The sequence below is a fragment of the Gavia stellata genome, chromosome 9, assembly GCF_030936135.1.
Source record: "Gavia stellata isolate bGavSte3 chromosome 9, bGavSte3.hap2, whole genome shotgun sequence".
NCBI lineage: Eukaryota > Metazoa > Chordata > Aves > Gaviiformes > Gaviidae > Gavia > Gavia stellata.
In genome coordinates this window covers 28,933,845-28,957,827 of record NC_082602.1, presented here as the reverse complement: position 1 = coordinate 28,957,827, position 23,983 = coordinate 28,933,845, and the positions used below count along the sequence as shown (strand labels likewise).

At 41.8% G+C, this 23,983-nt stretch overlaps 1 protein-coding gene across 1 annotated transcript in view; it reads left to right on the top strand.

The window, feature by feature from the left end:
• LOC104258436 (VPS10 domain-containing receptor SorCS1-like) overlaps window positions 1-23,983 on the top strand; it is a 304,871-nt gene that overhangs the window by 95,205 nt on the left and 185,683 nt on the right. The gene's annotated exons all lie outside the window — the stretch shown is intronic.

Genomic DNA, 23,983 nt, shown 5'->3' with positions numbered 1-23,983 from the left:
GTTGCTACTATGGCTTGAGATCAAAAATAATCCTGTTTTCTCCGCTATCTTTGTCTTTACTATGGTGTGCACACCATAGTAAAGGGCCTTTCAGGACTGGGGTTTTGGCAATGTTTTTCTGAAGGGAGTTTGGGTTAGAGTGTTTAATTTCTCAATGTTTTTGAGAAAGAATATGCATAAATATGAAACATTTTTTTTTTATTTCCTCCTACTACCCTCAGTCATTTCACCTGAGAAATATTCATCTGTTTCATCAGTCATTGGGGAAGGTATGGTGTTTCAGCATGTGGAGACACATCCTTCCCCTTTGCTGACAGTGCTGAAGAACTACTTTACTCATGTGATGCAGTGCAGGATTTTGTTGAGATACTGGTTTAGGACAGCCACATCAGAGTGGAAAACACACTTCTTGTTGAGGTGTATGAATGTGGGCGCAAAGTTGTGCTGATGACCTTATGCTGTTGTCTGTTTCAGAATTGGTTTCTGTGGAGCGTGCCACAATGGCATAAGTTTTACCCTGATTAAAAGAGAAAGAACTGTGGGGATATCACTGGAGGATGTACCAGAAGCTGGGGCTTTGGCAATGTAGCAGTCCTAGAGCCAGTGAGTGCAGTGCACTTTTCTGGACTTCAGACAGTCCTAGTATCAGAATGTGATTAACAACATAGTAATAGCCTGATTGTTTCCTCTAGCCCAGTATCCTATTACCAAAAAGCAGTCTAAGAAAGAATATATGAACAGGATTATCATATCTGAGACTTCCTCCTAGTATTCTCCTAGCATTCATTCTTAGGATTGAAGTTCGGGGTCCTTCCTCAACCTTCAGTTTAAGGTCTATCAGGGTGTGAATAATTTTTTTTGGTTTTAGTGTATACCAGGGGATTAATATCCCATGAGCTAACTTTCTTAATATCTCTTGGAGTGTGTTAAAATTTTTAGTACTTATGACATCTTAGAGCAAGCAGTTCCATAGATTATTTGAGGAATCACTTGTCTTACTTTGAACCCATCAGCTTCAGGTTCCCTTGGTGCATATCACTTGTCAGGACTTGGTTACAGTCACATGGCCAACCATCCGGAATCCATGGGCAAATGCTTTGGACTGGGAAATGTTGAAGGAGAACAAGGATAGCTAAAATCAACCCACTTGTCTTTGCAGTCTCCATTATTCTTGATCGGCTCTTCAGTGCTCATGACTGCTCTGAAAGTTGCCAGTGCACTTCATTGTCATTCCTTCATCCTGTTGCTTTACAGAAGCCTCAGGTGTTCTGTCCCAAGTCTGGCTCTGCTGTTAGATTCCTGCTCACCTTGCAGGCATGCCTTCAGGTCACTAATAAATATCCCTGTGAAGATCCCAGGATAGCTTCTCTGTTCTTAGTGTGATGGAAAGAAGACAAGATGGGCATACCTTATTATTTAATGCACCTGGCAGAGAGCTTATTAGCTGTTGCTCCTCCTGGCTGCTTAAGTGACATGTTAATTTAAATCTCCCTGCTTGTTTAAAAAGGATAGAAAAAAATAGAATTGAGAGAAGGGGAGAAACATATCTTGCACTTTAATTTATTTCATGCCTCTAGGTTCGATGCTGAGGAATGGAAGAAAGCATGATCTCATGTCTGGTTTGATTTCTGATGTCAAGAGTTCTGTTTCTGAACGATAAAGGAGAAAGACAGGCAGTTCTGCAGGTACCCACAACTGAAGAGGAATCTCTGCCTTGAATATATGACAAAGAAATGCCACTGGCCTCCTGTGCAGAGTGTGTTCTCAAAAGGTTGATGAATGATGAGGGGCTGTTTAGAAGCATGTCACAGACACAAGTCATTTATGCTATAGCTGCTTATAAGCACATCTGTCATTCGAAGGTGTAGTTGAGTGATTTAAGCAGTCTTGTGACTGATGGGACTGTAACCGTCTATCACACAACTATGCTATCGCCTACAAGATATGAATCTGTCTTCTTTATAAACACACTGCTACCTGCTAGGATGGCATTTCTTTGTAATTTTTCAACCAGTTTAACTACAGTTGGCTGCAGCACTAATGGGTGGAGATCGCCCTTCTAAAAATACCAATGAATTAGGATACCACTGGCAACAGACATGAAGGGATGAAATACAGTAAGAGATAAGAGACAGGGAGAATCTATACTATCTTCTAGAGTGCTAAGACTCTGTGCTTACCAAGCTTTGGATGGCAAGTGAGCTGCTGCTTCTGTACGGTAAATGAGATTCTGCATCAGGCTGGGCCTGACTTTAATTACGCTGTTATCCTCTCAGCAGACTTTTTCCACAGTTTTAGTTGAGAGCTTTTTATTTACTTTTTGTTATTCTTTTTATAGAAGAGGAAGAAAACGGAGGAGAAAAGATTATCTGTCACTGAGCAATTAACTGAGTGTATTGGATTTATTTCTCTTCCTCTCCTAGATATCTCTCAGATCACAAAGAGGATTAAGCTGTGAGAGTTAGAAGATGTTTTTTACCACTGGAGTAAGATAAGCTTACGTTTCCAATAAATAAAAATGTCAGAATAGTGACTATGGTATCCATGAGCTGCGGACAACTGTGGGGGAGGACTAATCTTTTTTCTGTTTGTGTAAATATGATGCTCTGCAAAGATGTGCGTGCAGGACACTTTCCCTCAGGGCCTTGAGAATCTAACAAGAAATGAGGGCTGCCATTCACCTCTTTGCCTTCTTATAGGTCTGTATTTGGTTAGGAATGAGTAATTTCATGGAACATGCTGTAAAAATAGTAGTAATTAAACTTTGCTTTTCAGCCAGAATGTAGGAAGATGTAGAGTTTGCTTGGTTTGAGAGTGTTTATGTTCTAAATCGCGATCTCTTGCTCTGTTAGTTCTGGAAGCTATTGATGATACTCCTACACTCTGATACTGTGCTTGAACTCTGAGCTCCCCAGTTCAGGACTGCTTAACACTTCCAGCCTGTCACTCACTGCTTCTGGTTTCTGCAGTAAGGAAGCTTTAGCACATATGCCATAAAGGAATCTCAAGGACTCTGAAAAATACCTATGCTCCATATAGATCTAGCTTTAACTTCCCATATGTAAAGCAGGGGACGTTAATAGTTGCTTTTTTTCTTTCTTTTTTTTTCCCCCTGGAGAGCTTAGAATGGATTTATCTAACTGGCATCTGCAATATTTTGAAGATTACCTGGTGATAAGTATTGCAGAGGTCACAGCAAGATAAACATTCTCAGAACTCCAAGGCTCTGTTTCTAGCTTTTTCGTGGCCTTCTTGTTTAACCTTGAACCAGTGTTCTAAGCCCTCCATCTGTTTACTCATCCCCACCTTCCAACATCAGCAATGCACATCATCCTGCAACTCTGTCCTTTCAAGAAGGGAAGTTGGGTATGTAAGCCAGAGAAGAATCAGATCCCTCAGAGCATCTCTGCCTCTCAGTATAGAAATAACCTTCATTTATTCCATGGGACAACTTGATGAAATAAAGAATTCACTTTCCTTACTGTGTTCTTATCCTCTTCTGCTCTCAGCCACTGCTGGAGACAAGATATTGGGCTAAGGTAGACCAACGTACTTGGTACTAAGGTCTAAGTACCATTGTGTTAGGTCTGTACGTTGGGTAGTCAAATAAACAGCATGGGAATGTTTTCCTGAAAACACTTATTGTTGGAGGTGGGTTTGCATTAGTGTGTCAGATACCGAGAAGGAGCAATGGCCAACAGGAATGTGTTCGTTTCTCTTGCAGCTGCTCTAGGGATAGAAGCCTCAGGGAGAGAGGTAGATTTAGATTGAGGATCATATTTGAATACAACCTTGCAATATTAGCCATATCATCTCTGTTAGACATCTTTCTCTCCCTTGAATCCTGTTGCTTGAGAAGCCTTGGCTGTGAGTTGACCCCAGCTATGTGGTTATAAATACTGTAGATGCTTTGAAGCCTCACATATTTATGCTTCTGCATGCAATTTTCTGGTTCCTTGCTATGTAGGAATGCCCTCCTTAAAGATTGGAGCTATACCTACCCATGTCATCTTCAGTATTGTTGACGTGTTTGTGAAGATGTTCTTCTCTAGACTAGAGAGTTCTAGCAGCAGAAGACTTGAAAGATTGTCAGTATTTACTTACTTCCTTTGAGGGGAATTTTCAGGATATGTCTGTTATTGTATTCATCATTCTCCTGCACGCTTTATGCTGGTTGATTACTTCTGTTTTGCAGATGGGTTGTTCTCAACTCACATTTATTTTCTACCTGCTGAGCCACGTTAATAAGGTCGTAACTTGTGGCTTAGTGACACAGTGTGCTCTGCAACAGCAGATTAGGGTCTTTTAGCTGAAGTAGGTAGGAGAAGCAAATCCATATGAGAGGAACTGACAAAGTAAGAGGAAGGAAAGTCTCATTAAGCACATTTTAACCAGCAGTTTTGTGGGAAAGGGGAACTTGAAAAGGACTGTTTGAAATGCTTTTATCTATAAGTACCGTGCTTCAGTTGCTCAGTGTGAGTAAGTTACTTTTCTTAACTGAATATCAGAGCTTGATAAATGCTGCTACATTATCTTCCATGAGCATTTAGTGAAATTGTAGCAATGACATTTCCTTGTGTATTTTTTTTTTTTTCATTCCTGCAAACATACAGACTGCTGGCTGTTCTGTGCATAGATGCTGGAGTGCATCTGGGGGAGAAGGAAGAATGAGTTTGCACACTTGGCTCTTCACGTAGGAAGCAGTATCTTTTTACAGTTTTATCACAGCAGGAGATCTGCTTGTGCTGGAAGTGGGCTTAGAACATGGGTTTCATGTACTGACTGAGTGTGGAGCTGAGTGCAGCCTTTTTCCTGTATGATGGGACACTCTATTCAGCCATTGGGACCCCTAGGGACCTAGCAGCTTCTATAGCTATCAGTATTTTACATGAGGACGTTCATTTTACCCTGGTGACTAACAGTAATAAAAACTTCTAGCACAGTCAACTCTTCTAGTTGGTTGCCAAAGTTTCCTGGGATGTTTTGCCTGCTATCAAAAAGAGCTCCAATAAAGCTGAAGAGAGGAGGAAAAACCAACCAACCAATTAAACAAAAAACCCACCCAAAAAACCAAAAAAGACTTACCTAGGACACAACCCACAGCAGATGCTTAAATAGATTCTAATTTAGCAGGAAACTTAAATCTTATTGAATTTTACCACATTTTTACATTTCCTGAAGAATGAGAGCCAGTATAACCCTTGCATTTTGTGGCATAATATCTGTCTTTGTTTAATCAATCTCAAGTAAGTTCAGCCTTGATGTAGCTTGAAGAATCATACCCTGATATTTTGAAAGGTGAGATTTGGTTGAAGATTTAGTGATGTACTCCTCATTGCCTGGTCTGTGTGGATAAAATATTCAGCACTAATGACGATGCTAATTTATTAAGCATATTAAAAAAGTGTTCTCTGTTGCAGCCAGTCATGAAATGTAGGAGTGTTATCAAGTAAATCAAAAAGAACCCCAAACCATTTTCTGCATGAAAAAACATGTAAATCAAGATAATGAATATTAATACTGACGTATGTTATCAATATACTGTAAATAACAGATGCACAATGTTCACGCTGCTTTATAGGCATACAATATTTAAATACAGTTTGTCATTCTTGTTCTGCAAATTAGAAGATGAACTTGCACATCTGTTTCCTAGACTGTACCTGTTTGCGTAAATTATATTGGTAAAACATAGCAGAACTATCTCTGGTTCTGGTCCATGGGGTTCATCCGTCTGTTGTGGCTGTGTAATAACTGCAGACAAGCTAGACTGGAGCTGATATGTAAGAGGAAAGACAAACAACACAGTAGGTACCAGTTCATAAACAGAAAGCAAAACACCCTGTATCTTCTGATATTTCCACCCCTTTCATATCTATGCAGTCACTCTTCCTTTTGCAAAGCTGGGTAAAATTGTACTTGTCTTTTCAGGGGGATATATCTTCCCCTAATCACAAAAAGGAAAGAATGTATTTGGGGCTGAGCTTGGGTAAACAAAAAACTACTCCAGTTGAGTGAGTTATACTAGCTTGAGATCTGAATTCTAAGGTCTTCAGCTCCAGGTCCTAAATATTTCTGCATCTGCACCTTGGGAATTATCCAGGCAAACATTCGAAGTTTGTTGTTACTACAGAAAGAGCCAGATGTGTGTCCGTGGGTCTCTCTTGAAGGACTTAATGAAACACCTGGAAACCATGTGCTGTAAAAATGCATATTTAAATATATACCAATGGTGTGTTTGTTGTGCAGCATAAACTGACTACTGCAAAACATAGTGGCTACAAAATAGTAATTGGACAAAACAGAAAAGGAGAAATAAAGCCCAGCTTGTGTCTTCAATAGTGATAGTAAAGCCAGCTTTTGAGTGTGATCCTGCCAGTGGCTCCTGTACCTTGGAGCATGACGTAGCTCTTGGCAGCAGTGGGCTTTTCTTTCTTGTGTCAGAAGCTTAGTGAGAGGGGAAAAAAAAGTAGGACATCAATGTGTGAGCTGTTCATTAGGAAGGCTCAGAGTCCTTTAGGAAGGCCCGGGGCCACTGGGTGAGACTCCAGATCTGTGTGTGTGTGCACCAGTATTGTTAGTGAATACTGTGCTTTGCAGGGAGCTGGAGCAATTGGGGCAAGGAAGGTTTGTTTTGCCTCTCATCACTAGGATGTACTGTTGAGGGCTTATGTATACACAACACTGAGAAGGTTTGTGCTTGTATGACAGGGACAACTTCAGGGAGACTTGATTCCTGGTGAGCAAGGAATTAGTCTGTAGCTAGACTTTCCTGTATGAAGGCTTGGAGGACTTATGTAGGGATTCAGGAACTTTTCTGTTCTGGCTGGTAGACGCCCCCTGCTATTGCGCCAAGTCATTTCACTGGCGAGATGCATTAAGTGGTGAGTGAAGATGAGTCCTGTCGATTATGAACACCAATTGTAATGCACTCTAAACCAATACAGTGCATTGCAATGGGAGATAAAAAGCCTTCCTTCTCTCTTTCACCTATTATTCCCCCCTACCCACCAAATGAGTGTAAGGAAGTTGCATGAATTTCCCTAGCATGCATTTTACTGTGTGCTGCATAGTTGGGTGTGAAGATAAAACCTCTTTTCAATGATCTTTCAATCTAGGTAGATAGTGTATCTATGAGAGATGCTGAGTTGAAAAGTAATAGAAATTCAGAGACGCCACATGTATTGTGTATTAAATGACTTCATAAGGAGAGATAAAGATAGACTGATATCCAGTCTTCCCCAAGGCAAAATTCTTGCAGAAAGAAGTGTTGTTCGTTCTACTAATTTGCTTTTACGGCTGTATTTCCAGACTCTATGTACATATCTGTGTATGTGTTCCCATTCATTTCCTTCTGTTTTGCCTTCAAGCCTGAGCTCCCAGAGTCAGGTCACTGCTTACAATCTCAGCTTTTCTGTGGTGGCCGAGCGCCCCACTTCCTGGTTTTCACATGGTGGAGGGAAAATTGACTGGCTCCAAGTGCTGTAAAGATGGGAAAGGCCAAACATAGATTCTTCACATTTGGCTCTTGAGAGCTTTTTTCTTCATTGCTTAAAGTATCTTGGCTGGAAAGACAAATCAGGATGGGATGGAAGGGGAATCAGAATGGGGTGGATTTCTCCATGAACTGGATGCGTAGATGCTGCTTTGTCATACTGAAGGCTGAGGTTTGGATCACAGCTCTGATCAGGCCAAGCAGAGCCTTGAGCCTGGCTTTCCTGCAAACCATCTGAGTGTTGATTATTGGCTTACATGATTACACTGTCCAGCAAGTAAAAAATCTTTCTGTTCTGCTGGTGAACAAAAGCAAATCTTTTTTACTTTTGATAAAACTGGATGTGTTTGCTCTTTCATGGTGGTAATGCTACAAAGTGGCTCGCTCTCCTGAGGCAGAACAGGAGAGGAGACACCCCCTCAGAGTTAACTGCAACCAGGTATTTCCCATATATAAGGGAGGAACACAGCTGGGTGGAAAGGACACAAACTCTGGAAGGCAGTCTGAGGAGATGGCAGGTTCCTTGTCACTGGTGAAAAGCTGCCAGTCTTCCCCAGCAGGCTGTGACTGCCGGTCTGGAGTCCCGGAGAGATTTTTGTTAAGCTGCAGGCTTTAAAATCTGCGTAGCACTCAGCTGCCAGTCTGATGGGCACTGTAACCTCTGGGGAAAAAGGGACTGCAGTCAAAATTGGGCCAGCATTGTCCTTTTACATTTAAATACAAAACCTTTTTAAAATAAGCTAAATGGGAAACAGGAGGCCAGAAGAACTGTGTGCTAAATAACCCTTCTGTAAGACAGGAGGATAACAGGAAGCTGTAAGCAGGTCTAAGCTCCCATTGTGCTTTACCAACAAGTCACTGTGTTCTTACTGATAGTTCAGCTGTGTTTATGTTGTCCCAGGCTGTCTCAGCTCCGAAGGATCAATCTAGAAGGCTGAAACCCACACATTTTTGGTCTCCTCTATTTATTTCTGTCCTTGCTTGTAGGAAGTAACATATCTTCTGTTTAGAGCTGTGGAATGAGAAACACAGCTGCGAGTCCTAGCCTGCTATATACAGCTTTAGGCAAGCTTCTTCACCATTGCATGTTACCTGTCCATCTGCAGTAAATGAGCTGAGACTTTTGGATGAAACTGGCTAATAAAAACCAGTCCTGGAAGACTTAGAGCAGAAACACAACTGCATAGGCCTACAGTCTTCATCCATGGCTGAAGCCCAATAGAGATTTGGCCTATGCTTTACCAAACCAAATTTCTGGTGTATTCTCATCCAGTACCTGACAGGACCTTGAGAAACTCTTGGATATCTTTGCAGGCAGGGTGGATTGTCATCTTTGGGTCAATTTACGACATTTTTAGTTTGGATTCTGCGTGAACAGAGGGGAATCCTTGCAAAAGGGTAAGAAATGAGATTGAAAACCACTCCTTTTAAATAGTCAGTTCTCTTTCCAAGGAAGGAAAATCAACACAGAAGATGTTTTATGACCATGGACTGTGTATCCACCCAAGGGTACAGAGGGAGCTGGCAGAGGAGCTTGCCAAGCTGCTCTCCATCATTTATCAACAGCCCTGGTTAACAGGGGAGGTCCTGGATGACTGGAGGCTTGCCAACATGATGCCCATCTACAAGAAGGGCCGGAAGGAGGATCCGGGGAACTACAGGCCTGTCAGCCTGACCTTGGTGCCGGGGAAGGTTATGGAGACGTTCATCTTGACGGTGTTCACAGGGCATGTGAGCATTGTGTAAGACAACCAAGGGATCAGGCCCAGCCAGCACAGGTTCATGAAAGGCAGGTCCTGCTTGACCAACCTGATCTCCTTCTATGAGCAGGTGACCCGCCTGGTGGATGAGGGAAAGGCTGTGGATGTTGTCCACCTGGGCTTTAGTAAAGCCTTTGACACTGTCTCCCATAGTATTCTCCTGGAGAAGCTGGCGGCTCGTGGCTTAGACAGGTGTACTCTTCGCTGGGTAAAAAACCAACTAGATGGTCGAGCCCAGAGGGTCATGGTGAATGGAGTTAAATCCAGTTGGCAGCCAGTCACGAGTGGAGTCCCCCAGGGCTCAGTTTTGGGGCTGGACTTGTTTAATATATTTATCAATGATCTGGATGAGGGGATTGAGTGCTCCCTCAGCAAGTTTGCAGACGACACCAAGTTGGGCGGGAGTGTTGATCTGCTCGAGGGTAGGAAGGCTCTGCAGAGGGATCTGGACAGGCTGGATCAATGGGCTGAGGCCAGTTGTATCAGGTTCAACAAGGCCAAGTGCCGGGTCCTGCACTTGGGTCACAACAACCCCAGGCAATGCTACAGGCTTGGGGACGAGTGGCTGGAAAGCTGCCTGGCAGAAAAGGACCTGGGGGTTGTTGATTGAGAGCCAGCTGAATATGAGCCAGCAGTGTGCCCAGGTGGCCAAGAAGGCCAACGGCATCCTGGCCTGTATCAGAAACAGTGTGGCCAGCAGGAGTAGGGAGGTGATCGTGCCCCTGTACTCGGCTCTGGTGAGGCCGCACCTTGAATCCTGTGTTCAGTTTTGGGCCCCTCACTACAAGAAGGACATTGAGGTGCTGGAGTGTGTCCAGAGAAGGGCAACGAAGGTGGTGAGGGGTCTGGAGCACAAGTCTTATGAGGAGCGGCTGAGGGAACTGGGGTTGTTCAGTCTGGAGAAGAGGAGGCTGAGGGGAGACCTTATCGCTCTCTACAACTACCTGAAAGGGTGTTGCAGAGAGGTGGGTGTTGGTCTCTTCTCCCAAGTGACAAGTGACAGGACGAGAGGAAATGGCCTCAAGTTGCGCCAGGGGAGGTTCAGGCTGGATATTAGGAAAAATTTCTTTCCTGAGAGAGCGGTGAAACACTTGGAATAAGCTGCCCAGGGAAGTGGTGGAGTCACCCTCGCTGGAGGTGTTGAAGGAACGTGTGGATGTGGCATTGTGGGACATGGTTTAGTGGGCATGGTGGTGTTAGTTGATGGTTGGACTTAATGATCTTACAGGTCTTTTCCAACCTTAGTGATTCTGTGATTCTGTGTGGCGTTGCCAGGAAGAGCTACTAGATGGGAGAAGCACTAGAGGCAGCAGCAAAACAAAATCTTTATGAACATCACTTGTAATAATTGTTTCTTTATGAAGAGATGAAACAACCTTTTTTCATAAATGTGTTTGTAACTTCTCAGCTCCTCTGTTCTTGTGGTTTCTGGGAAGTGAAGGAGGCAGAACTGCAGCCTTTTTTCCTTCTTACTCCATGGTAGCACTGCCTAAGTGGAAGCAATGCCCTTCCATACTATGGAGTAGGTAAGAATGTGAAGTTTCTGCACAGTTCTTCCTCAAAATGAGTTTTCCTTGCTAGAACCTTCAAGAGGTGGTCTGCTTTTTTTCCTAGCCTGCCTCCAGCAGCGCCCAATAAATGACAGCTATTATCAGTGTTAAATTCTCAATAAGAAACCTACTACCTTTGGGATAGTTTTTCTTTCCTGCCCCACTAGAGAAATCAGCTTATGCCCTGAAACATAAGTTTTGATGACTTGCCATATTAACATTAATACCTAGTTAAAAATGTAAGTTATATGTATTTTAGACTATTAAATTATTGGCCCTTTCCAGTAAACACATCTGTAGCTTTCAAGACCAACCTCGTTTTGCTGTGAGCAGTGTGCACTGACTATAGGCATTGTGGAAATATAATTTCTTTTCACTTCCCTGCCACTGTTTGAGTGACGATGTGCTCTATTGTTATGAGGCAGCATAAAATTTAGAGGCTAGTCACGATGAAGGTAGTAAGAAAGAAACTTAAAGACCTCAGTAAATTTCCCTTCTAAGTGTTCCCTTTTCAAAGGTAAATGGTCTTATTCTTTGTAATCTCTCTTTGTATGTTAACAGCTTTCACAATGCTAATTCTTTTGTAAGAAAAGCATATTACAGTCCCAATCTGCTTTATCTCTGGTAAAGGAGCCAAAAGAGGAAGAAGCCAATACATTTTTTATTTTTTCTTTAAAGTCCACCACCTACTCAGCACACGTACTGTAAATTCAAGATGTGGATGTTACTCAAAGAAGCAAGTGTGATGTCACAAGTGTTTTAATAGCATTTGATTTATTTCCTTAAGTGCTTTATTAAGATGATGCACAACAGCGTTTGGAAGCCAAATGCAGTCTTGGGAGAGACTTGGAGGAGTTATTTTCAACCTCCTGACTTTTATTCCTCAACACAGTAATTTGTTTGATTGGGGCAGAAGGACCCTGGATTCAGAACAGGGATTCTACTTCTTACTTAGTGTTCCTTTGTGAGTTAATCAGCCCAGTTTGTGATCTGAGTGAGCAGGAGTATGAATGCACTTACTGTGACACGAGAGCTGCATGGTTCAGAGAACAGGATACTGGCTGAGGTTGGGAGATTTGTGTTCTGTCACTGTATGGGTTTGTGGCTATTAGATGGTGAAATATTTGGTTAGGCATAATCAAGAATCAGCAAATTTGTGTGTATCAAATGTCAGCTGCAAGGAATCCTCCCCTGGCAAGATATTTCTAATGACAGACTGCAAGGTTAGTTCTAGGTGCAGTGATATAGGGCATTTTTGCTATTAGTCTGGTAATAAATCTGGTATAATTTCCAAGTTTTAAGACAGGCAGGGTAATGAATCACAGAGAGACCTGAGGTAGTCACAGTGAGCAAATGGATTACTTAGTAAGCTGAGCTCACTTGAAGAAATGTGTTTTAGTCCAACAAAGCATAATAGTAGGACAAGGGCTGAAGGTTGTACTTACAGTACTATGTGCTATCTACTTACAGCACAGTGAAACGATGTGATCAGACAGTGCATAGGAGCTGGAATAGGTGGAGAACTGAACATCATGTCCCATTATGAAAGGGCCAAAATGGACTGCTTTGATCAATGACTATGTAAGCTAAGGAGCCAGGAGTTGAATTTGTAAAGAAATTAAAACTACTAAATGTTTATTTTAAGACACTGATTTAGCATGAAAAACTTTCTGTGACAACGTACAATTTTCAACAAAACTCTGCAGCCCAAATGGGATTTATGGGCAGAATTGAAAGAGAAATGGGAAATGCAACAGTGCATCACACTGTTTAGGATGTTTCTGTGCTCCAGAAACAGTCTAAATATGCCTACAAAGGATGCCATCTGTGGCCCAGAAAGTCGTAGCATCCCAACTGTTGCAGGCTGGGAGAGTATTTAGCGGAAATATGAATTCGTGCTTCCTGAGGTCTTACACAGATATCTGTTGTTAACCATCATCAGAGACAGGATACTGAGCTAAATGAACTTCTGCTCTGACACAAGATGTCCACCCTGATGGTAGCACAGAACCCTGTATAGGTGAAGTACTCAATGGAAGTGTTGCTATTGTGATGTAGTTGCATCTCATAGCTAAATTTGCTCATTTCCATTTTGCTAAGATAATTATTTTACATTAATTAATTCCAAATTACCCAACTCAGCACAAGGCTAACTTGGTGAAATGTTGATTTGAATTAAAGAATAGACATAAAATTAAACAGATCTGAAACTTTCCCCTAAGGTCATGCATATAGCCCACGCTTGAAATTGCAAGTGAACAGAGTTTGATGTCTGTTTATAAGAATAGTGATTTGGGAGGTGAAACAGAGTAAAGAAAATATATCAAGAATGGTGGAATAAGGTGAGCAAAAGATTGTTCAGGCCAGGCAAAAAATGACAAGTACTGAAAACAGGTGGGGGAGGAAATCTAGTTTTTGAAGCAAAGAAGATTAGACATGGTTAAGGTTAGAGGGGTTGCATGAGGAGTCAGCTGTTCCGCTTGTAGAAACTGGTATTAATTCACTGACCTGATTCAAACTGCAGCACTTCCCACTAGCTGTTTATCTGCTTCAGGAATGACTTCTGGCCACTGATATAAAAACAGCATCACCCTTCTTGTTAGGCTTTTCTTCTTACTATTGATATTATTTCGAAAGCTGCTATTACTGCTTAGATTTTTAGCATTATCAAAATGCAAAAGTAAACAAAAATATGGCTGAAAATACAGTAAGTTTAGCTATAAAGTCTATTCAATCTATGTCCCGTTAGAAAATAATGGTCAGTATTGTAATAAGCATAAATTCATTGTCCAGACCCTCTATTAATGTAATTAAAAAGGCATTGGGTTTGGCAGTTAGCTTCTCTTATATTCAGTTGCTCTTTATTGTTTCAGAAGAAACCTGCTGAGTCAATTGGTTTAGAAAAAAGATGGAATAAACCTCTCAGAGTAAACAAGTCTTGTTAATTCGCAGTATTTCTGTTGAAATCACTTTGAAAAAACCTGTATAGGGATATAATAGCCTAGTTTTGTGTGTGTGGATTATCACTGATATGCAGTATGTCCTGGAATGCTGGTTAGTGCTCTGAAAAAAAAACAGCAAACCTTTTTTTTTTTTTGTTAGTTTGGTATGGGACAAAATGAAAGATCTAGAATTATTCATGGAATGAATTCCAGTGACAGAGGAGCTGCATGGCAACTTTCTTCCAAACCAAATCCAAAATCCAAGTGTGTCTCATTTAGCTGAGGGAAGGTCTATTATTACTCCTGTTATTACAGTTAGCACTCTAGCCTTTTTTATTATAAGTAATCCCATCAAGTCAGTAAGAATTGACCATTGAACAAGGGAGGTCCATTTCAGTTGTACGAAGGGGTATTTTGGATCAAATCAAAGATCCGCTTGGCCCAGTACCTTTTCTTCAATGTGAACCTGCAGCAGATAAAGAAGAAAGGGTATAAGAACAAGGCCAAGCATGTGTGATACTTTCCTGATGTAGTCTTCTGGCTAATACTGATTTCTGTCTCCAGGACTTCATAAAACAGCAGAAGTGTTTAATAGAGGTATTTATTAGCCCTTCGTGAGCATGTTTATGTGAGGGTTATTTTTCCTTCTCAGAATGTATCCATCGTTTCAACCAATTTAAACTTTTAGCATCCAGAATGGTGGACAGCTGAAAAGCACTATGTGGTTGTTGGCCTGTGTCAACTGCAGTGAGAGATGAATTAATGCTCGAGAAGTGAGGAGTTTTCTGTGCCTTTAGCCACCCAGTTTGTTTTCCCTACACCTCTTTATATATGTGAACTCCTGGTGTGTGATGAAAGCAAATTCACCCAGCTTCCCACTTCCCACTCCCCTTGTTGGATGGAGTGCCCTATGCAAATGAAAAAGAAGTAAATGTTACAAAATTGCACTTGTGTGTAGCCTTTAGAGCAAGGAGCTCCATATAGCAGATGGAGAACAGACTGTCTTTTGAGTTTTATTGATTGTTGTTTAAGCATTGCCTTATCCTTTTAATGAATGGAGAAAGTAAAAGGGATGACTTTGGAAAGCTCCCTTAAGCAGTAAGGAAAGATTCTGGGTTTTTAGTAAACTTGTGCTGTATAGATTTGTACCATGCTGTGTACTATGGAAGAATAAAGTGGTGGTGGTCCTGGATGATCTTCAGCTCTGTATTGCTTCCAGGCTGGCCATATTGTTCCTACCACCTCAGAAATATTTTGCTCTTCAGAGAGGTGGCAATGACCTTGACTCTGAAGACCCAGCTACTTGGGATACGTGACTCCACACATCAGTGAATCCTATTTAATTAGTGTGCCTGAACCTACAATGGGGACCTTATTGGCTTGTTGATTAGTTTAATTTTCTGAATGAACCTAGCAATGACTGCACTGCCTGCTTCTGGTTGAATGTGATGTAGAGAATTGAATCTACCTCTTCCTTCCCTGTTTGATAGATCAACTTCCCATGGGAAAAAGCTCCCCCCAAAAGTACCTGCAGAAATCTTGGTCAGAAAGGAAAAAGCAGAAGGAGTTGAAATTCTAGCAAGCTGTGTCTTCTCTGTTCTGAGAATGAAATCTGAAAGGCAGTCTTAGCTTCTGTAAAGCCTAGATGTTCACCATCTGATAGGATGAGTCAGCCTCTACTGGCTGCAACATATCTATTCACTGATGGAGAGGAAAGTTGGGGAAAAGGGGAATCATGTATTTATTGCCAGCATTACTCTCAGTGGCTCCAGGTAATGTCATACATGGAATGATACCAGCACTCATGGTGTCTACCTGCCCTTATGCAGGAACTGCCCCTCCTCCTTAAAGATTGAGTATTGAGACCTATGTTAGTAACTTTAAGGATCTAGTCTTGATGGAAGGATTTCTGTTACTTTGGAAAACACAAAAAAGGTCATAGCTCAGTCTTGCACATAGGGAAAGTATGCATGAGATGTATGGTGTAAATCTGGCTGCATAATTCCATTCATTTTGGCACCTGTTTTATTTCACATGGGAACTGATGTCTTCCAGCTGTTCTTAATGAACTCAAATCCATCCAGGAAGGGGGAAAGGATGCAGAGTGAATCCGCAACATCTCAGATGCCTTAGACTCTTAATTTACATTTGTATTTGGCCTACACTTGACAGTCATCATGTACATGTCTTAACAATATCTCACTGGGCATTGTCATCCTGTCCTCCCACATAGGTTTGTACCTTCCTTTCCGTCCTAAAATGCTGCTTCTCTGACCTCCCTGCTTCTGTCCTTTCCTTTGTTAGTTTCAAGAAGTTTTATGTCTTGCTCTGAAGGCTACATAATACATTTGTTTTCTTATGTAACATCACTTAAGAGCCCAGAACATTGCTGCATGCAGATGTCATAAACATTTGTCTTCTCAATCACTAAACCTCTAACAAGCTTTTTTGTAATTATATATGACAATTATACAGACTCTCCTGTAAACTGTCATTAAGTCTGTGGAAAGGCTTGCGCAATTTTAGTAAGCTTTGGATCAGGCGTTATTACCAGTTTTCCCTCTCCAAACAGACAGAATGTTGTTTTCTGCTTTGTTTTGTCTTTTCTGTGCCATCCATAAGTACACAAAGTTCTTATAAATTGAATTATAATTTGTAAAATGGTATGCTCCTTTTTGTTTGTTTGGGCACCTACCAGTAATGTACCTCCTATGAAAGCAGCCCTTGCACTTGGACTGTTGCAGCTGAGTATCTAGCAAGTCAGGTGGATACAGCAGACAGGTGAGCCCAGTGCAGTGGGGAAGGAAGTGTTGCTGGCACATCAGGCAATGACTCACAGCTTGCTGCCCTACTTCTTGGAGGAGTTCACACCATCTGCTGTTGGCATTTGATTTCTAGGAGAGATATGAAGTGGGTGAATAGGGGCTTAAGTTAATAACAGAGATTAGTAAACCCAGAGGGCTCTATAGAGAATCAAACTCAGTTGCCTCAATAGTATGAATAGGCTTATTGTCCAAAGGATTGGAGATGCTAAGGCAGAGGTAAATTCTAAGGAAGAATTTGACTGCCTCAGGACTCTCTTTCTTATTTTTTTTGATATCTGGTTGGCAGCTGTTGTGCTGTGTCAGAAATTAAATGGGTGCAGGTCAGTAAGTTTGATCAATGGCCTGCTAAGGCTGTTGTCCTTGCTGATGTGTTATTGGGATCACCGTGTCCTCTCTGGGCATCCCCTGGGAAACAAAAAGGAAAAAATTCATCAGGCATCCCCCAGTAACTGTTAGACTCTCCTGACCAAGCCTAGCTCCTGCTCCTCTGCAGGAGGGTGCCATGGCCTCTCTCTTGCTCTGTCATTCTGTGGTGCAGGTGATTGCCCTGATTTTTAAGTCACCAGCTGTGTCTGGTATGTGGCTGTAACATTTCCATACAGCTGTGGCAGAGATCTGTGGGAGAAGAATCTCATCTGCTCAGATCATGAGCTGGCAGTAGTCCTGATAAAAGGCCCAAGCTTGCTTCTGCTAATTCTCTGAGCTCACAGAACAGTTTGTTCAGAAACTCATCTATCTCTTAAATATTGCTCTGTAATGTCTAAATGCAAAAAAAAAAAGTAAAGAATAGGATAAACTGCCAAGAGGCCGAGATTTTTTGTAGGAACAGGGCTGGCAGCATCACTCTTCTACTGACAAAGTCCTGCAAAAATGAGGTAGTTACACTCAAGGAGCTGAACTAGCCAGCCTCTGAATTGGACAGGATTTGTCAGCACTATCAGCTGAGTTAATGCCCAGTGGTACAGTAAGGAAGATGCACTGTTATTGTTGCCTTTCTGCCAGAGTCACAGAGTAGACAAGTAATAATGTCTTCATTCAACATAAAAAGACTGTTCCATTAGTTGAAATAATAGACTAGGAGTGGGTTTGTCTGGAGATAGGGAACAGAGATCTAGTCCCAGTCCCCAGGCAGGGGTCTATGTGATTTACTTACTGTTTGTGTTCCAGCCCTGTCATTTGCTGCACTCTAGGCTGACTTTCTAGGATTAATAATTTATTATGCTTAGTTACCAGTGCTTCCCCTGAAGTAGACTCTTTACTACTGAGTTGCCCAGCAGCACTACAAATCAGATGGTCTATCAATTGCCACAAGAACCACTTCTGCCTCTTTTCACTGCTAATTTTCTAAAGCAAACTTTACTCTTAGCTGCTGCTTCATTTCCTGCATCTTTTTTTGTTCTGTCAGCCAAAAACTTCTATTCCAGCAGGTCCCAAAGGTGTGGTTTCTTAATTCCCTGGTTCATTTTGAAATAATTCCCCATCTGGTACCAGTCACTGGGATGAATGTAGGTACGCTGATTAGCTGCTATGACAACTATGTCTAATTAGCTGAGCTGGTATCTCCCTTCCTGGATACCCAAAGGAGGTGTTTTATTTGAAGGTTTTATTTAGATGAGCTAGGAGTTAATCATTATGCAGAAGTCCAGTGGTTGAAGACAGTTCAGCCTCTGATCTGGCTCAATAGCCTTAATTCACAGAGGCAAAAGAGGCCTGGTGTTTCAGGGGTGACAATGCAATCACTAGAGTTTTCCATTTGTCCCTCTCTGTTTCCCTACAGAGTAAGATTCCTTGCCACAGCCCTCAGAAGATACATTTGAGCTCCTTCAGGCTCAAATGCAGAGATATAACATCTGGCATTTTGCCCTGGCTGTCCATTTCTTTTGGATAGTTGAGCAACATCACATTTGGGAATGGTGACATGAGTTAAACAACTCCTTCCCTCTAGAAAGAAACTCAGCAAAGCAGAACTAGGACCTAATCCACAGGAATTTCCCAAAGGATTGTAAACGTCTGGAATGTAAAAGTGGGAATGTAAGAGTTTCATGGTCCCAAGACTAGCCATATTTCCACTTCCTGGCCAATAAGAGCTCCCAGCATTGATGGCTACATCTGTCCTGCAGAATTCAATTATCTTCCTGAGTCTTGACCTAAATATAGTTTGTATTCTTTCATGCTTTTCAATGTGGCTGAAAAAATTTGGTAACATACACTCTTTTCTTCTGGTGTCTGTAACCACTGGTGAATACAAAGGTAAGCTTCCTCAGACTGAAGTCTTTTTGTTTAAAAAGTAACAGGAAATGTTTAGAAAGAATATTGTAAATCTCAAGGTGATGAAAGCATGTCTGGCATATCCAATGGTAAAGTAGTTCAGGGCAATTATTTTTGTAGCAAGGGTTTTTGTATCTGATGTTGCAACGAGAAATTTTGGAGTGTGCAATTTCTCTCTCGCCCTCAGTTTCCCTGTTCTACTTGCCCACATCAGTGACCAAGACTGGCTTTTTATGACTTGGGACAGTAGTCCCTTCTTTGGTGGCTGTTGTTTACAGGGTTTGGGAATGTTTGTCCCAATTAGATGCCTTCCTGAGGGATTTTTAGGGTGGTTTGAACTAGTTTGGATTGTAACAGAGTTCCTCTCCTGCAGACACAATTGCTCCTTCACCCTAGGGTCAAAGCCCTTCCTCTACCTGATTCTGTCAATGTCCCTTAATGTTCCTTAAGCGCCATATAAGAAGTAGCATTTCCTGAGCCATCTTTTCTCCTTGCTTATTTTCTCCTTTCTCTTCACCAGCGGCTTCCTTTTTAAATACCACTAGTCTGTTCTTACAGCAAATACCCCACAAGACAAGCCAGAACACATTATTACAGAACAGCCCCACATCTATCACATCTCCTATACCCCATTTTGAAATGTCATTTATAAAAATTGTTAGCAGCTTAGGAATCCAATAAAACCTGTCATTTTTTAACCATAAATAACTTTAGGATTTTTCCCATTCAGTCTTAACATGAAATTAAAAAAAAAAAAATCACAGGAGTTTTATTTCATTCTCTCCAACAGTTCTGTTCTACTCTCATAAATAAAACATTCCTACAAAAATACACTTGTTTTAATATATTCTCACACTGCCACCCAGCCTGAGTTTCTTTCTTGACTCTCTGCAACCTCACGCAGTGTTGATAACTTCATGGGACCACTGCTGTGCTGTGTGTGGATGAATCAGTTTTCCATTTTCAAAGTAGCTTTACCTTTTTCTTGCATCCACACATTTCTCACAAAATCCAGCTCACTTTCTGAGGTTTGTCACAGCCCTCCCTCAGAGCCATGGTTGGCTCCATTGCTACGAGAAAACCTGTCATCTTCAGCTACTGTTTACAATCACCTGACCTAAATGGTCCTATAGGTACGAGGGCTTTCCTTGCAGAACCTCTTCTTTGCACATTTTGTTTGCTGATCCTCTGCAGTGAAGCTAGAAGAGCCAGTCCAGTCTTAGCTGCTCCCTGTACCTGATTTTTATTATTTGTATCTTGCTGATAGTTGAGATTATCCAGGCTATTCCTTTCCCTTTTATAGACCAGTAAATCCTATTTGTTACACTGGAAATGTGCAGTTTCATTTTTATTTTAATGAACTGCTGCTAAGAGAGTCCTTCCCTTTTTGAACCCAATCACTTTGTCAGCTTGATTAGTCAAATTACTGGTGAATCTATTACTCTCCTCCATAATCATGAGTGTAGTTGCATTATCAAACATCTCTTTCTGTCCTACAAACAAGCAGAGTTCAAAGGGCTGAAGGAGAGCATCACCCCACAATAATAAGTAGTACAGTGGCTGGGAGAGCTCTCTTCAGATGGAAGAGGCTCCTAAATTGAAGTTTTGTATCATTCGAGAATGACTGTGTATCAGCATTTGCCTTGCTGTAAAAAGAAGATTTGGTTGAAACTGATTTCAGTACCTCAGTGGTTGCTGCAATAACAGCCCCAACAGTTGTTTTACTGCTTAGACAGCTACAAATGCATCAGTACCTTAGCTGACTATTTTGCTACATGCTGTCCTCTCTCCTTCCACCAAAGCCTGGACCTTTCACATCTCAGGTGGATACCTTCCCAGAACTAACTAATCTGCTCCTTCTGGTGTTCTGCCAGGAAATTCCGTTCAGGAGCTTTTCGGAGAAGTTTTGCTTTGGCAGGTTGGCATTTTCTAAAGTGAAAACATGTGTCTGAAACATTTCCAAGTGACCCTGCAGATGACTGAATTGAATTTCAGTTTTATCCCTGAACTTTCAATGTGTGTGAGGTGGTGGGGTGGTTTTTTTTTTTTTTTTCCCCCCAACCACCCTTTCTAGGCAGAAGCACAAGCCTGTGAAATAATGAAGATTGTTCAGGCAGTGACAGTACAGATATTAAAGATACTCTTTGAGACCTCTCCAGTACTTCTGGAGATTTTGGGAGTTGACAGGGGAAATTTACACCATGATGAACCTACTTAGCTGGCTGGAAAAATAGAATTTCTGTTTTATGAGGAATTTTGCATTTCTGAAACTGTAGTAAAACATCACAGAATCAGAATCACTAAGGTTGGAAAAGACCTGTAAGATAATCAAGTCCAACCACCAACCCAACACCACCATGCCCACTAAACCATATCCCACAATGCCACATCCACACGTTCCTTGAACACCTTGAAAACATGATAGTGAAAAAGACTGTGAAACTTGTCACTAAATGGATGATGTCATTCAGGCAGCCAGCTGGCTAGGAAGGTTGGATATGTCCCTGGAGGATGTTTTGACGTTATCCAGAAACTGTCACCTGATGTAAAACATCCTTAAGGAAAACTTTATTTTCAAAGAAAAAGTCTGCTAGGACACATTACATTCTTGTATGGGTGGGACAGTAACAGGAGGTCTTAATCTCAGTGACTGTTAACAATGAAGGCCTCATCAGCAATGCGGAGATGCTACAAGATCTCATGTCACTGTGTGTTCTCTAGAGGTACTGGTTCAAAGATTCAAATGCTACAGCTTATTTCTTGCTTTTTATTTGTGATGATGCCAGCTGTCACCAGCTGCAGGGTACACAGAGGGTATGGCAAAGGGGTTGCTTTTCTCCCCTTTATGGGTTGAACTTGCTTAGGGCTGCCACAGAATATTTTTCTACCTCCCAGCAGGATAAGTCTCTCTGCATCTGAGGACGTGTGGACACTGGGACTTTTAGCACAACAAGATTCTGCTGAATCCATGGGAGTAGGCATCTTATGAGTCGTCTGAGCAACTTCAAAGCTCAGATCACAGAATCACAGAATGGTTTGGGTTGGAAGGGACCTTAAAGATCATCTAGTCCAACCCCCACATCAGTTAAGTGTCTATGCACTGCTTTTTGCGTGACAGTAGGTTCATCTTGATGCTCTTGTAAATAGTGAAACTCAAGAACTGAGGTTGTAATTCAATAACTATACAATACTAACAAGATTACTATTTTGTGTACAGTTTTGGTCAGTCTTATTTCAAAAAGAGTATATTGGAAGTAGGGAAGGTTCAGAGAAGAGCAGTAAGGATTGAGCCAAGGTATGGAGTGATTTGTATGGAAGGAATGATTGAGGTGACCAGGAATCTTTGGTCTGGAAAGTGACAACTAATGGGGATATGTCAGAGACCTGTAAAACCATGAAAGTCTCAAAGAAGGAAGGCAGGTATTGCTTGTTCCTTCTCTTTGCTGTTACAGGAATTAGACACCATAAAATAAATATATCAGAAAGCAAATTCAAGGCATAGGAGGTGTGTTAATTACCTATACTACTGTCAATTTGAACTCTCAGTGGTAATGTAAGATTGGAGTTGGGAAACTTATCTGACTTGATCTTACATTATATGTTGCAGTGGTGGTATAAATCTGGGAACCTGTGACTTTATGAGGTGGTCCCCTGAAAAAGACTACGTAAAACTCGAGAGATTGTGCTGCTGAGGCCGGCTCCAGCAAGGGTAGAAAATTTTCCAGTCTCCACATAGTGGTTTGACCAGAACTCTGGAGAAGTGTCCTGGTGAAAACAAAACAAAAAAATGGGTACTAGTGTTCTGCCCCACCCAGAGTAGGGAGGCAGTATCTGCCACATGTGGTTCACTCAGGACTTGTGGTAATGCTGCTGTGAAGACTTTTAATAAAGAAAATATTTTGTGGAAGGGCTATCTGGGTGACTGCTGCAGGGCATTTGTCTTCCTAGGCTGGAAGCAGGACCAACCCCAGCTATAGGGGAATTGGGCTACTGCTGAGGTTGCCACTGAGACAGCATTACAAGTATCACCTCTCTGCTTACCTTGCCACCGTCCTGGAAAGCTGAACTGCCTCTGACAGGCACAGGAGCAATAATAAATCCTGATGGGACATACGCACAATAACCCCTCTCCGTAGCACACAAGGTTATTCCCACTGCATTCCTGTTGCTGCAGCAATTAGAAATGAGCATTCTGACTTGTCAGGGGCTTGCCTAAACTCTCCCAGCTCTGCCTTCCCTACTTTCTATGGTGTGGTCCGGCTCCAGTCCAGCCCCAGTCCTTGAACAGTGGGGCGGGAATATTTCGGTTTTGCCCACTTGTCCGAGCAGCCTTTGGGCTGGCTGTGTGTGGAGGCATCAGTGAACCTTCTCCCTTGGGCACTTGACACTTTTTTTTTTGATTGACATGCCTCTGTTAAAGCTGGCTTGAAAAGTGTTTGCACTCGAAACAAGTAGAGCAAATTCTAATTTGTCTGGAATGGGCCCTCCTGTTAAATGTTAAACTGACCTTTTCAAGAGAAATTTACTCGATAGTTCTATGTGAAGCCCCGCTTTAAGCTAAACCTGTCACTACAACATGATTAAATTCACTTAAATGTACATCAGTTGCACATATTATTAATGGAAATTGAAATCAGCCTAAATGGTAACCATAAATTTTAAAACAGGGGGAAGAGGATGGAAAGAGGAAAAAAACCCACACATGATGTGAAGGTTAAGGTGCCTTATTCACCCAAATATTAGATAGGCTGAACAGGGAACTTTATTCTGAAGCAGTGAAAAATCACTGACTGCTTTTATGTGTATTTACAGTGCTCCAATTCTAATCCACTGAAGAAGGGGGATTCAGTGCATTTTTGGCAGGGGTTTCATCTATGGAAACCTAGAAGAATTGGTCACAGTTGTCTGGTCTTATTTCACCTGCTACTGGACCTTTAAGCAATAAATTATCAGATTTCTGGCAGCCTGCTTGATAGATGGTGGAGGCGTGTGTGTGTTGATAGTGCTGAAAGTGGGTTTTTGGGCATACCTGTGATACCGGAATGTCTGCTCCCCAGTTGAACTGCACATTTAAAGTCTTGCACCTGTTCTTGCCTCCTTCCCTGCCCCACCATCCAGCATGACAGTTCCAGTGGTTGGCTAT